This window comes from Schistocerca nitens, chromosome 6, assembly GCF_023898315.1.
Source record: "Schistocerca nitens isolate TAMUIC-IGC-003100 chromosome 6, iqSchNite1.1, whole genome shotgun sequence".
In the NCBI taxonomy this organism is placed as follows: domain Eukaryota; kingdom Metazoa; phylum Arthropoda; class Insecta; order Orthoptera; family Acrididae; genus Schistocerca; species Schistocerca nitens.
This window is the reverse complement of record NC_064619.1, coordinates 233,876,359-233,891,329: the sequence shown is the minus strand read 5'-3', so window position 1 is coordinate 233,891,329 and position 14,971 is coordinate 233,876,359. Positions and strand designations below refer to the sequence as shown.

At 38.0% G+C, this 14,971-nt stretch overlaps 1 protein-coding gene across 1 annotated transcript in view; it reads left to right on the top strand.

Moving 5' to 3' along the window:
- LOC126262867 (fatty acid synthase-like) overlaps window positions 1-14,971 on the top strand; it is a 379,208-nt gene that overhangs the window by 122,057 nt on the left and 242,180 nt on the right. The gene's annotated exons all lie outside the window — the stretch shown is intronic.

Below are 14,971 nucleotides of genomic sequence, written 5' to 3'. Positions count from 1 at the left end.
AAGACAGTCAGAAAATGAGCTTTTGGCAAACAAGGCCTTCATTAAAAATAGACAACACACACACAGACACACATACACAAAAGCAAACTTAACTCACTCACACATTTTGTGTGAGTGAAATGCATCTCTCTGTGTGTGTGTGTGTGTGTGTGTGTGTGTGTGTGTGTGTGTGTGTGTGTGTGTCTGTTTTGTCCAGTTTCAACAAAGGCCTTGTTGGCTGATAGTTCACTTTCTGACAGTTTTTTGTTGTTCTTATCTGTTACTCAGCATCTCTGCCATATGGCAAATAACAACTATCCTTTTTATAATATTGTAAGATTCAAATAGTTTTATTAAGAATGTATTCTTAGATAACGCTTATCAGGGTAACAAATTCATCCACATGGACTGATCTCAACATCTGTTTCTCAATAATTTGCAATTTGTAATTTGTTTGTGTGAAACATGTAATTACATGCATACCAACTGGTAGTCCAATGCAACAGTATACAATATAATTTTACTTTATAATAACAACTTAAGAATGTAGTCCAAATTGTTGTTGTTGTTGTGGTCTACAGTCCTGAAACTGGTTTGATGCAGCTCTCCATGCTACTCTATCCTGTGCAAGCTTCTTCATCTCCCAGTACCTACTGCAGCCTACATCCTTCTGTAGGTATTCTGCTTAGTGTATTCATCTCTTGGTCTCCCTCTATGAGTTTTACCCTCCACACTGTCCTCCAGTACTAAATTAGTGATCCCTTGATGCCTCAGAACATGTCCTACCAACCAATCCCTTCTTCTAGTCACATTGTGCCACAAACTCCTCTTCTCCCCAATTCTATTCAATACCTCCTCATTAGTTACGTGATCTACCCATCTAATCTTCAGCATTCTTCTGTAGCACCACATTTCGAAAGCTTCTATTCTCTTCTTGTCCAAACTATTTATCGTCCATGTTTCACTTCCATACATGGCTACACTCCATACTAATACTTTCAGAAACAACTTCGTGACACTTAAATCTATACTCGATGTTAACAAATTTCTCTTCTTCAGAAACACTTTCCTTGCCATTGCCACTCTAATTTTATATCCTCTCTACTTCGACCATCATCAGTTATTTTGCTCCCCAAATAGCAAACTCATTCACTACTTTAAGTGTCTCGTTTCCTAATTAATTCCCTCAGCATCACCCAAATTAATTCGAATACATTCCTTTATCCTTGTTTTGCTTTTTTTGAATTTCATCTTATATCTTCCTTTCAAGACACTGTGCATTCCGTTCAACTGCTCTTCCAGGTCCTTTACTGTCTCTGACAGAATTACAATGTCTTCGGTGAACCTCAAAGTTTTTATTTCTTCTACATGGATTTTGAGTCCTACTCTGAATTTTTCTTTTGTTTCCTTTACTGCTTGCTCAATATACAGATTGAATAACATCGGAGATAGGATACAACCCTGTCTCACTCCCTTCCCAACCACTGCTCCCCTTTCATGTCCATCAACTCTTATAACTGCCATCTGCTTTCTGTACAAATTGTAAATAGCCTTTTCCTCCCTGTATTTTACCCCTGCCACCTTCATAATTTGAAAGAGAGTATTCCAGTCAATATTGTCAAAAGCTTTCTCTAAGTCTACAAATGCTAGAAACGTAGGTTTGCCTTTCCTTAATCTTTCTTCTAAGATAAGTTGTAGGGTCAGTATTGCCTCACGTGTTCCAACATTTCTACGGAATCCGAACTGATCTACCCCGATGTCAGCTTCTACAAGTTTTTCCATTCGTCTGTAATGGATTTGCGTTAGTATTCTGCAGCTGTGACTTATTAAACCGATAGTTCAGTAATTTTCACATCTGTCAACACCTGCTTTCTTTGGGATTGGAATATATTCTTCTTGAAGTCTGAGGGAATTTTGCCTGTCTCATACATCTTGCTCACCAGATGGTAGAGTCAGGACTGGCTCTCCCAAGGCTGTCAGTAGTTCTAATGGACTGTTGTCTACTCCCTGGGCCTTGTTTCGACTTAGGTCTTTCAGTGCTCTGTTAAACTCTTCACGCAGTATCATATCTCCCATTTCATCTTCATCTACCTCCTCTTCCATTTCCATAATATTGTCCTCAAGAACATCGCCCCTGTATAGACCCTCTATATACTCCTTCCACCTTTCTGCTTTCCCTTCTTTGCTTAGAACTGGGTTTCCATGTGAGCTCTTGATTTTCATGCAATTGGTTGTCTTTTCTCCAAAGGTCTCTTTAATTTTCCTGTAGGCAGTATCTATCTTACCCCTAGTGAGATAAGCCTCTACATCCTTACATTTGTCCTCTAGCCATCCCTGCTTAGCCATTTGCGCTTCCTAATTTTTGATACATTTGTATTCCTTTTTGCCTGCTTCATTTACTGCATTTTTGTATTTTCTCCTTTCATCAATTAAATTCAGTATCTCTTCTGCTACCCAAGGATTTCTACTAGCCCTCATCTTTTTACCTACTTGATCCTCTGCTGCCTTCACTATTTCATCTCTCAAAGCTACCCATTCTTCTTCTACTGTATTTCTTTCCCCCATTCCTGTCAATTGTTCCCTTATTCTCTCCCTCAAACTCTGTACAACCTGGTTCTTTCAGTTTATCCAGGTCCCATCTCCTTAAATTCCCACCTTTTTCCTGTTTCTTCAGTTTTAATCTAGAGTTCATAACGAATAGATTGTGGTCAGAGTCCACATCTGCCCCTGGAAATATCTAACAATTTAAAATCTGGTTCCTAAATCTCTGTCTTACCATTATATAATCTATCTGAAACCTGGTATCTCGAGGGTTCTTCCATGTATACAACCTTCTTTCATGATTCTTGAACCAAGTGTTAGCTATGATTAAGTTATGCTATGTGCAAAATTCTACCAGGCGGCTTCCTCTTTCATTTCTTAGTCCCTATCCATATTCACCTACTACGTTTCCTTCTCTTCCTTTTCCTACTGTCGAATTCCAGTCACCCATGACAATTAAATTTTCATCTCCCTTCACTACCTGAATAATTTCTTGTATCTCTCCATACATTTCATCAATTTCTTCATCATCTGCAGAGCTAGTTGGCATATAAACTTGTGCTACTGTTGTAGGCGTAGGCTTCGTGTCTATCTTGGCCACAATAATGTGTTCACTATGCTGTTTGTAGTAGCTTACCCACACTCCTATTTTTTTATTCATTATTAAACCGACTCCTGCATTACCTGTATTTGATTGTTTATTTATAACCCTGTCCAAATTATTCAACATAATAATACTTTAGATTTTAGTTTCTACAGTAGGCTATAGAAGCACTCCTCAATGAGCCACGATTTTAGATGTTTTTTGAATGTCTCTCCGGTTATTACCTTCAGTTCATTTGGCAGTGCATTGAAGTATTTTGCTCCATTAATATATGGACTGTTTGCAGTTTTTTTTGTTGTTTTTTTTCAGTCTTCTGTGTATCATATGGTAATTTTGTACTTGTCTAGTATTGCGATCACGAATTTCTGCATTACGACAGGTATATTTCTTGTCTTCTGAATAGATAGTCAGAATTTTAAATTCTATAAACAATTCCTTACATGATGTTCTAGCATCTTTTTTGCCTAATATTCTCAAGGCTCTTTTCTGGAGTTTAAATACTCGATCTACATGAGTTTTGGAAGCCCCACCCTACAGTGCAAGACCATATGCTAGAAATTGATGTATGAAACCAAAATACATCATCCTCATTATTTGGGTATTGACATATGGAGCTATTCTTCTTAAAACATACTGGCCTGATGATATACATTGTCAATTTGTTGTGTCCATAGTAGTTTGCTATCTATGCATATACTTAGGAATTTACATTCACTGCAGATTTTCCCTGCGATATTACTATCTTGAGAATCTATACAAGTTTGCAAATCACCAACATTGAAGGGGATTATATTTGTTTTTTTGTAAGTTGACTTTTAGATTGTCATTTTCAAACTTTTCCTTTGCAATATCTATAAATTTTTTTACCTCTATGCCGAGATTAAGAATATCATTTCCCCAACAAAGGCCTGAAGTGTCACCTACATACATTGTAATGAAGGTATCATTTTTTACTATCTTTGGAAGCTACCAGGACAACTGTCACTCAAAGTATCATGTCATGATTTTAGTATTTACACATCTATGAAATACTTTCTTTTTTATCTTTTTGTAGTGGCCAGACAGGGGCCACAAGAAGATTTCCATACTTGTATTGTTTTAAGAAGGATTTTGAATTTTACAACCTAGTTTGTTGAAACTGAAGGCAAAGTAGCAATGCTACAGTGGCCTAGAAACTGTGTCATGTCACTATATGTTGTTTGTTAATGTTCATGCGTGCCCTTGACTGCTCTCATATTTCAGAATGAAATTTTCACTCTGCAGCAGAGTGGCCACTGATACGGAACTTACTAGCAGATCAAGACCTGAACTCAGGACCTCTCTGCCTTTCATAGGCAAATGCTCTACCAAATGACCTCCAAAGGATGACTCATGACCTGTCCTTATGGCTTTACTTCCACCAGTACATCATCTGGCACCTTTCAAACTTCACAGAACTCATTCTTAAAACTTGCAAGACTAGAATTCCTGGAAGAAAATGTATTGTGGAGACATGGCATAGCCACAGCTTTGAGCATGCTACCAGAACGAAATTTCCATGCTGCAGCAGAGTGATGAGTTCATTTCAGTCAAGAGATCCGATGTGTTGAAGAAGTTAAGCATAGATTTAGGTTTTTAAAATAAGTTTGCTTTGCCTTGGAGTTCAAACACTTCCCACCCTAGCGCCAATAAGGCTAAGAAAAGTCTTATGGTGACTATTATATCATCTGTTCTCCGAGGAGAGCTAGTCCCGCAAGTTTCATTGGAGAGCTTCTGTGAACTGTGAGGATAGATCGTAAGTCATGCTTGGGTAGCTTAATTGATCGTTTATTTTCCCATGAAAGGCAATGTTTCTGAGTTTGGGTAGGTCAGAAACACAGTTTTAATCCATCAGGAAGTTTCATACCTGTGCACACTCTGCTACAGAGAGAAAATTTCATTTTGGAGTATGATAGCAGTCAAGAACATGCATAAGCAGTAACAAGCAACATGTAATGACATGGCACAAATTTTTGGCCATTGTGGCATTAGAGAGAAAATGTATGAGAAAATTTTTTTGTGTATTAAGAAACACAGAAACAGTAAGTAATCAATAAGTAAAATATAACAGATATTTTGGGACAGGTCTGGTATAAATGGGCACACACTTTGTGTCCAAAAATATCTTTTGTACTTTGCTTATTGTTTACTTACTGCTTCTGGTTTTCGTAATATACCAGAAATTTTTCTCATAGTTGTTCCTCTAATTTGCCCAATTGCTAACAACAACATCTAGTATGCAGATATTTCATTCACCTTGGATTTCCTTCAGTATAATATAGAATTCAGCTTTCAGTAACCCTGCAAGGGAATGTCATGGTATGAGCTGTAGTTCCCGCTGAGGCTATAGGATGAAACTGCAAGGTCTGATACATTATATACCAACTTTTTTTTATAATGGAAGATTTCTTCAGTGTGCTGCATGTACATAAAACATTACCATTTTATCTTCAGTAAGCTAATATTTCAAGAAACACTGGTAATTCTGTCTTGTCAAGTATTTATATATAAACAAATGATTATCTCCTTCATATGCCACTTTTCGTAGTGAAAATAAATATGAAGTTTTCTCTGTTGGAAGATATCATCACAATATAGCTCTAAGGAGCTCAAACATATCCATATCAGACACAGTCATGGGGTAGTGGAAGAGGCTTAGAAGTGGTTCACAGTATACAACTTGATCTAATAAAGACTTATGTTATGCAGTTTGAGACAGGTAAAAATGACTTATAGATGTCAGAAGTAGACATAATGGGCATACAATTTTTGAGGCTCCATGTGTGAACTTCCTAGGCATCCAGATGGGTGATAAACTGAAGTGGGTCAAGGAAGTAAATAGGCTCATTTCTGCCTGCTTTGCACCTCAAAATCTCTCTGATTGTGTTTTTTATGACCTGAGAAAACTACAATCATCTGGAATAACTGTGGGTTCCTTGGTTGCTCTGGGATGATGGTGTGAAACTAAAACATGTGAAATAATAGTTCACTTTATTACAGAAATGTTAAAAATATTTACTTAACTTTATACAATCCATTGCCACAGGAATGTGCTAGATGTTTACACCTTACCTGATGCATACATTTACTAAACTCTTCTCTTGAAGTACAAAGTTCATGAAGTTTAGAACGACAGTTCAATCTAAGATATGAGTAACACATGTTGCTCTGCTCAGTACAGAGGCATTAAAAAGCTGTGAGAGGGCGTGGCTTTGCTAGCACCTCCCATTCATCATTACAGTATGCAGAGAGATATCATTATCTTCTAAGGTATCAATGCGAGGTGCCGACTGTTACGAAACTGCAATCTTTATATATGACATTCCTCCTTCCTCCCCCCGCCCCCTCCTCCCTGCACCCCAGATCTCCACACTGTTGTCATGTAGGTGGATGTACATGATAATTCCAGGGGGAGGACTATTATGGACACAAATGAGGTGCAGCAAGGCACCTCCCTGTCCGCACCCCAGTATTCACCACAAGAGCAACCAGGAACACCAGTCAAAAAACCAGTTTCAGGGTGCTCACCCACATCCAGAGGAGCAGGCGTCATGCCGAGTGAGTGGCAAGGGGATCTTTTGGAGCAGTGTGATGACCTTCTGGGGGCAACATCTCAATGGACATTGGTTCTGGCAGCTGGACTGGCACTGGGTGGTGGCGACATCAGTAGCATTGGTGATGGTGGTAACAGCATGTTGACGTCCATCGGCTGTGAGTGGCAAACAGACAGAAGCAATAGCTGGTGCTGACCCTAGTGACATATTGGGTCCGTGGACAAGATTTATGTGGCAAATTCGCTGACATACTCAGAAGTGCATTGTAGCTGGTTTTGGTGATGCCACTACATCCTAGCAGGACCCTGGATGGCATAAGAAGAATGTCTGATTCTTTAGGTGATGACTCTGCACTTCCAACACAGATTCTCACCAAAAAACTTTGTAGAAGACTTCATCTTGTGGCTGAGTCTTTGTCTGGAATGGCAGAATGAATGCAATAGGGTACAGTTTCTACGATCATGTAACAACTCTGCTGGCAACTTTCCATCATGTGGCAAGGAGCAATAAGAGGACAGAAAAATTTTCGGTGCCTGCTACCATGTGTAGGATGAACTGATTTTCTCCAAGTGACTTCTGAATGTCTGAATGAACCATTCAACTTCATCATTAGACTGTGGGTAAAAAAGTGCAGTGATCACATTGTGAATAGCATTGGTGGCACAAAACTGTAGAAAGTTGGCTAATGAGAATTGCAGTCCATTGTCTGAGCCAGTGACCTTAGGAAGACCAATACTGTACTTGAAGTAGTGGTGGATGTCATGGGGATAACAAAAGGAAACTTATTATAAGCATCAACCACTAACAACCATCATGTGTTGCAGAATGGACCAGCAAAATCGATCTGAATGTGTTGCCTCAGTCTAGATGGTTGTGGCCACTCAAAAAAGTGTTGTGGCAGAGCTGACTAATGTTCTGAACAAACCTTGCCATGATGTCACTTGCTTAATCTGTGCAACCATTTAATATCACATACAATGATGGCTGATGAGTTGCTTCATGGGGACTAGTCCCCAATGACCTTGGTGTAATAACAACAGAACTTCACACTGTAGGCAGTGAGGAGTTACAACCAGCACATTGTCATTCTCTGTATGCAACAGCAGAACACATGATCATGTGGATAGTGTGTGACAATGGAAGAAATAGTGATAGGCCACCGTATGTTGAATTTCGTTCAAGCTGTGTGGCCACCCGTGGCACATGTAGTGCAAAACAACGTGCGTAGTTGCATTAGAAGCAGTTGAAGCATCAACATGCTGACAATGATGAGGAAAATTTTGAAGACATTTGAAGTCCTGAGAATTGGCAACATGATTTCTCAGATGAATCAGACACCATGTCAGAACTGCATGGTAACTTGGGCAAGGTGATGTTCGAATTTTGGATGGTGGACCTTTACAGTGACTCATACTGATAATTTTTGTGCCACCTGAGGTGAGACAAGCTTGGTAGGATTGAACAAGGCTGTCAAAAGCTGATGATCTGCCAGAAAATGAACTTTTGACCATACAAATAGTGGTGGAACTTTGTAAAGTCATAGATAATGGTGAGTGCCTCTTTTTCAAGCTGGCAGTGAATTGTTCAGAGTTTTTGAGGCAAGAGCAGTAGGTCTATCAGAAGAACCAATTTTATGGGTGAACACTGCTCTGATCTCATGAGAAGAAGTATTCCCCGGTGACATGACAGGCTTAGCTGCATCATAATGAATCAAACAATGATGACTTAACAATGCAACCTTTAATTGCTAAAATGCATTTTGCCATTCCTGGGATCACACAAAAAGAACATTATTCTGACACAGCCAGTTGAGCAGTTCAGCAGTTTGCACAGTGTTATGAATAAATCTGATATAATAGGTGATATCACATGACCTAAGTTGTTCAGTTCTTCCTGGAAAAAGGAGCACTTTGCTTTGTTGCACTTTAGGCCATCTGCAGAAAGAGTTTGGAACAAGCATCCTAAGTTTGCTAAATGTTAAGCAGGCATATTATCTGTGACTACAGCATCATCTAATAGTTTGTGCAAGAAGGAAATTTTTCTCTTAACTTTTCCAGGAGCTATTGAAAAATTGCAGGAGCTAAAGCACTTCCAAACTGTTGGCTTTGAAACTGGAACAAACCTGGGTGAGTGTTTACCACAAAGAATTGGTTGTACTGCATGTCCAGCAGTATGTGTAAATATGCCTCATGCAAATCAATCTTTGAAAAGTGTTTGCCCTGTCCCAGTCTGTCCTTCAGTTCCTCCAGATGTGGAAGAGGAAGAGAATCCATGACAGTTTGTAGCTTTACTGTTGTTTTAGAATCAACACACAGACATAAACCACCTGAAGACTTCTTTAGAATTATGAGGATTGAATGAAAAGTAATTCCTCCACATTTGTTAATTGGGTTTGAACAGGAATATTTTAATAAATCAAATTCAGAAATAATCCTTAGAATGTGATCTTTAATTACCAATATTGACTTTTCCACATAATCACAAGCCAATTGGATACATTATGGCCAATGATGAACAAGTTTTGTGAAGCCGTCATCGAACAAATTGACACTCTGTTTCCACAACAAAAGTCTCACAGCTTTCTCAACGTCTTCATCAGAGGTATAATGATGTCCTCGCAGATCATCTTTCATTATTGGGAACAGATGGAAGTCAGACGGTGCTGAATGTGGAGTGTTTGGAGGATGCTGTACAATGGTGAGATTCAGTCTCTGAAGTTCTGGGGCACCCATCTTGCACAGATCTTCCAATTGCGAAGCAAAGCAATAATTTGACCCACATGTTCTTGTGAAATTCCAAACATGCTTGCAATTTCTCTCTGAATGATATGATGATAATCCTGAATCAATCTGTCAACATTTTGCTTGTGAAACTGGGTGGTTGCTGTCACAGGACGTCCAACTCTTTGTTTGTCATGCAGGTGAGATGTTCCTGCCTCCACATCTTTAAACTTACTTGCCCAATGACACACTGTACTCAAATTAACACAATCATCATGAACTGCTTTCATTCTCTGATGAATCTCCTTTGGGGTGACACCTTCTGCCGTCAATTCAATGACTGCACGTTGCTTAAATCGCACTGACCGACCATCTGTGCAGGGTTCCATACTTCACACTGTAACAACACAACCATTCAATGCTAAGGCTTCCTGCCAACTGGAGCTGCAGAGAAGAGGCTACGGAACAAGCCAGTACCTGCCACATACCAATGCTGCCAACTGTTGAAGAGTTACGAAGGTGGAGACATCACTTTTCAGTCAACCCTCGTACCAAGGGCAATGCCTATTGACATGCAGAGATGGGTTGGATAACCCTTGTTCATGCAGTGCTTGGGTGACAGGCTGTGCATGAAAAAATTGTGACTGTACATTTTCTTTCACTGTAATGTGCACTTAAAAGTCTTTGACCCTTCCTAAACCTAGTCCAAATAGTTCTCTGTACTTATTACACAAGTCAGAAACATTGGTGTGAGGCACTGAAACACTGATTTGTAACACATTGTCTTGTATGCAGAAGCTGAACAAAGCAAATAATTCTAACCTGAAAATGTTTACACTGTGTCTAGAATTGAGTACATGAAATGAAACACACTTTATCACTGTACAAAAAGTGTTGGCAAACTATACACATCAAGTACAGGAATTTCTCATCCATTGTAGGCAGGCAAAATAGAAGTAGGCTGCTGTAGTGGTGGACCACTGATACTGTGCTGTTGCAGGTGGTTTTGCCTAAACCATGTGCGTCTGTTGAAAGATTAGTTGCTGTGACACATTCACACGATGGCAGCTGTTGCCCAAGCTTTGCTTTCTGCATAAACACACTGCTTGAATGTGAGCTTCACACCCTCCTTGAAAGCATTTTGTATCAGGATAAGGACAATCTTTCTGATCATGTCTCAAAGAGCACTGCAGACAAGACGTCACCACAGTTTTTTGTAGCAAACTTCGTGTACCAAGAGACTGAAAGTTTTTGCTTCTATGTTTATTGTTCGTACTGTTTGTCTGAGCTTTGTTTTTAATCACTTTAACACTATTCAGTAGCTGAGACTGAGTATTTTGTGCACTATGAAACAACAGATTCTTCTAATTTTGGCAGTTTTATACATAAAATTGGTTAACATAAGTTGCCGTCTCATTATAAAACCAGCATGCTGGAAATCCAGGAACACATGGAGCCTCAAAATCAACCTTTGTTGAGTCCACTTGTTTGAGTTGCCACACTATACAGGGCTGTTTTTAAATCAGGATCTGGCAATTTTAGAACTGCACTGCCAAAATGTGCACCTGAGACATTCTAAGTGATAGAATCATGTAACATGAATTCACTCTAATTGATACCATAAAATGCTTAAATTTACATTGTCTTGTGAGCCCTCTGAGTTTGGCTATCCATTGTTTTACCATTTGTCCAGGCTGCTGCTTGAGACAAAAGGATTGAAACCATGCAGCTGCTACATGGACCTGACAATCAAAATGTTCATCCAACAATTTAACATGGTCATCATACATGACTGATTTTGAGACTAGTGTCTGCACACAACTTGACACACAGGAACTAGACATCTGGACAAATAGTGGATAAAAAATAAGTATTTTGCTCCATACCTGTTATTTTGTAGGCTACAAAATAGGACTCCATTTCTGCCCAATAGTCTGACCATTCTTCTTCCTTGCCATGGTATGGGTGAAATTTTGTTGCTGCTACTGGCAGTGGAGCTGCTTGTTTACTCAGTATTGATGTCAATTGGCTGACACTGAGTAGCAGGCATTCAATCTGATTCGCCTGAAACTCTGAGAGGTCAGTTCGAGACATTTCCTGTGGCAGCTCAGACATGGTGAAAAATGGAATAGGACAAACTAATTCAAAAGAACAAAATTAGAACAATGGCAATTATCAAAAAGACATGTGCAGCTCTCACACAGAACGAAGCAGCAGGCAAATGAGCATTAGAGATGATCAATTTAGTCCCCATTTCTCATCACCATTTGTTATGACCTGATGAAACTACAACTGTCTGGTGTAACTGTCAGTTTTTGATTGCTCTGGGAAATGGTGGAGTGGAACTACAATATGTGAAATGTTAGTTCACTTTATTGCAAGAATGAGAAAAGATTTACATAATTTTGGTAAACATTTCTGGAATACAGTGATCAATTAATTGTTATATTTAGATTAAAGTTCAGTCTTGATCACGTTATGTCTGTTTTAATGAGTAACCGGTTTCGGTTTTTTCTATAAAACCATCTTCAGACCTGTGAATAAATTTTAAGAAATACTAGATACCAATCTTTAAATGAATGAAAAAGTCTAATGATGTCAAAATTTTTTTAACAAAATAAAATAAAATTAGTTATACCCATTGGCTCCTTTGGGCTGGTAGGTGGAGCTCTCCTTGATGCTGTGCAGTCAACTGATGGTTATGAGTGCTGAGCACGAGCTTAAATATGCAGAGGCTCCGCCTACTTCCTGTCACACTACTTCATAACTGCCAATCAGCGTTCATAATATGACGCCATCGTCAAAGTATAAAAGTAGGAAATACACTAATAACATAAAATTGATTCATTTAAATATCTGATTAACAGATAGTAGTTGTGTCTACATCTTATTTATATTTTGAATAAAAACAGTGAATTACGATGTGTGATAGCTGTGCCCTCTATGGACAACCTTAATACTATTCCAGTGCCAGTTACATCAAAGATGTAAAATCCTTGGCGTTGTGGTATATATCGATTATACCAAGTCGCCTACATCACAATTGCATCTTTGTTGGATGCTGCAGAATCGTCTTGTTTTAACTGTAGTTTTTATGGCAATGTTCTTTATAGCATTAAGTTAGCAGCCAATAGTATGTTCCACATTATGTATATCTGATTAACTGATGAGACTGCTGATGCAGCATATTTTACATACATTGCTTTTGCCATGGGTATAACTAATCTTATATATATTTTTTTTTATTATTTTTTTTAAACAAAAGAGTAGATGCTTTTATTATAAAATTTCATCAAAAAGGTCGTAATAATATTTTTCGCGAAAATCTAATTGTTCATTGAGCAGCATTGATGATTTGATTTTCAAGTGAGCATATATCTCGATTTCTTCTAGGATATTCATAAGTAAGCCTTTATTTGCATAATGAAGAACTTGTAAATTCTGTTGTACTGTCCCCTCAGCATGATTATTGAATGTTATATGATGACCAAAAACAGACTTTGTTCGTGAGCCAAAGGAGCCAATGGGTATAACTAATTTTATTTTATTTTGTTAAAAAATTTTTGACATCATTAGACTTTTTCATTCATTTAAAGATTGGTATCTAGTATTTCTTAAAATTTATTCACAGGTCTGAAGATGGTTTTATAGAAAAAACCGAAACTGGTTACTCATTAAAACAGACATAACGTGATCAAGACTGAACTTTAATCTAAATATAAGATTTACATAACTTTATGCAATCAGTTGCCACTAGAATGTTCTGAATATTTACAGCTGTCTTTGAATATTAAAGCATCACTTGATGCACACATTTAATAAACCCTTTTCTTGAAGTATAAAGTTCAGAATGCTAGTTTAAACTAAGACATGAGTAACACATGTGTCCTAACTAGACTATGTTGTCTGCTTAATCAGACGTCACAAACTGGCGACAAGCATTGCTCTTCTCTGGTGTATATTGGTGTCTCAATGTGGTGGCACTGCAAAGCAATGAATGGTGAGGCTTTCACTCATTACTGTCCTAGGGGATAATCTTGTGGATCATTGCAGTTAAGGTGAAAGAAATAATTATTCTAATGAAACATGAATTGTGTAACACTGATAACTGAATAGCTTGCAGAAACCTAGGGATTCTTGTGCTTACTGCCTCAACATATACTTTCTAATAGTATTTGCAGTTAATAATGAGAGTAGCTTTAGGACAAACTGTGCAATTTACACCACAATAGTACTTCTTTTCCTTCTTCTAGTTCCTGTTCTTTCCAGATGTTGGTGGCCATCATTGCTATATCACTTTTGCTTTTTTGAAAAAGTTCCTTGCTCATGTGTGATGTTCTTCTTTCTCATCCCCTTTCTACCGGGTATCTTTCCTTGAACAATGTCCTGTGGCTGTTTATACCTGTTTCCATTCTCCATTTGGGCAGATGTCTGAAATATTTTAGTTTTTTTCCATTTTAGTATGTTTAGGATTTCTTTTTCTTTCTTCATTTTGCAGAGAATGTTGTTGTTAGCAGTTTTATCTGTACATGATACTCTTAGCATTTCCTTGCACAGCTACATCTGAAATGCCTCAAGTCATTTGCTCACCATCATTGTCAAAGTCCAGGTCTCAATTCCATAGAAAATGATGGGAAATATGTAGCAGCATGGAAATCTTAATTTTGTTTCAGTTGTAAAATGTTGACTCTTGAACACATGAATCATTTTATGAAACACCACTCTGCCTTTCTCAATATGGACTTTAACTGCTTGCAAATTATCCCATTGGTTGTTAATATTTGTTCTCAGATATGCATGTTCATTTACTGTTCAATAAGTGTACTATTAATGTTTGGATGACAGTTTGGTATGTCCTTTCTGATGACTTTAATTTTTTTTATTTATGTTGATTTCTAGTCCATAATGCTCACTATTTTTCTTGATTCAGAATACAAGATATTGCCAGCAAATACTACAGTGTTACCAGTATAGTTGTATATTTATAATGCCCACTACTAACAGAAATTCATACTGAAAAATGGCGTCTGACTGAAACTGGTAGTGAAGCAGCTTAAATCAGTGAAGCAGCCTAAATCATTTAATAAAAGCACGTCTTCTGGTCCAGTTTGTACACTGGTTAGGTTCCTTTCAGAGTATGGTGATGCAATAACTCTATACTATTATCGTATACAACTGTTCACTCAAAGAAACATCCATACCCCAAGACCGGAAAGATGCACAGGTCACACCAGTATTAAAGAAAGGCAACAGGAGTAATCCACTAAATTACAGGACCATATCATTAGTGTTGATATGCTACAGGATTTTGGAACATATATTGTATTCAAACATTATTAATTACTTTGAAGAGAACATTCTATTGACATGGATTTAGAAAACAATGTTCTTGTGATACACGACTAACACTTTACTCACACAAAGTGGTAAGTGCTACCGATAAGGGCCTCCAGACTGATTCCATAATTTTAGATTTCAAGAAGGCTTTTGACATCATACCTCACAAGCAGCTTGTAATCAAATTGTGTGCTTATGGAATATTATCTCAGTTATGC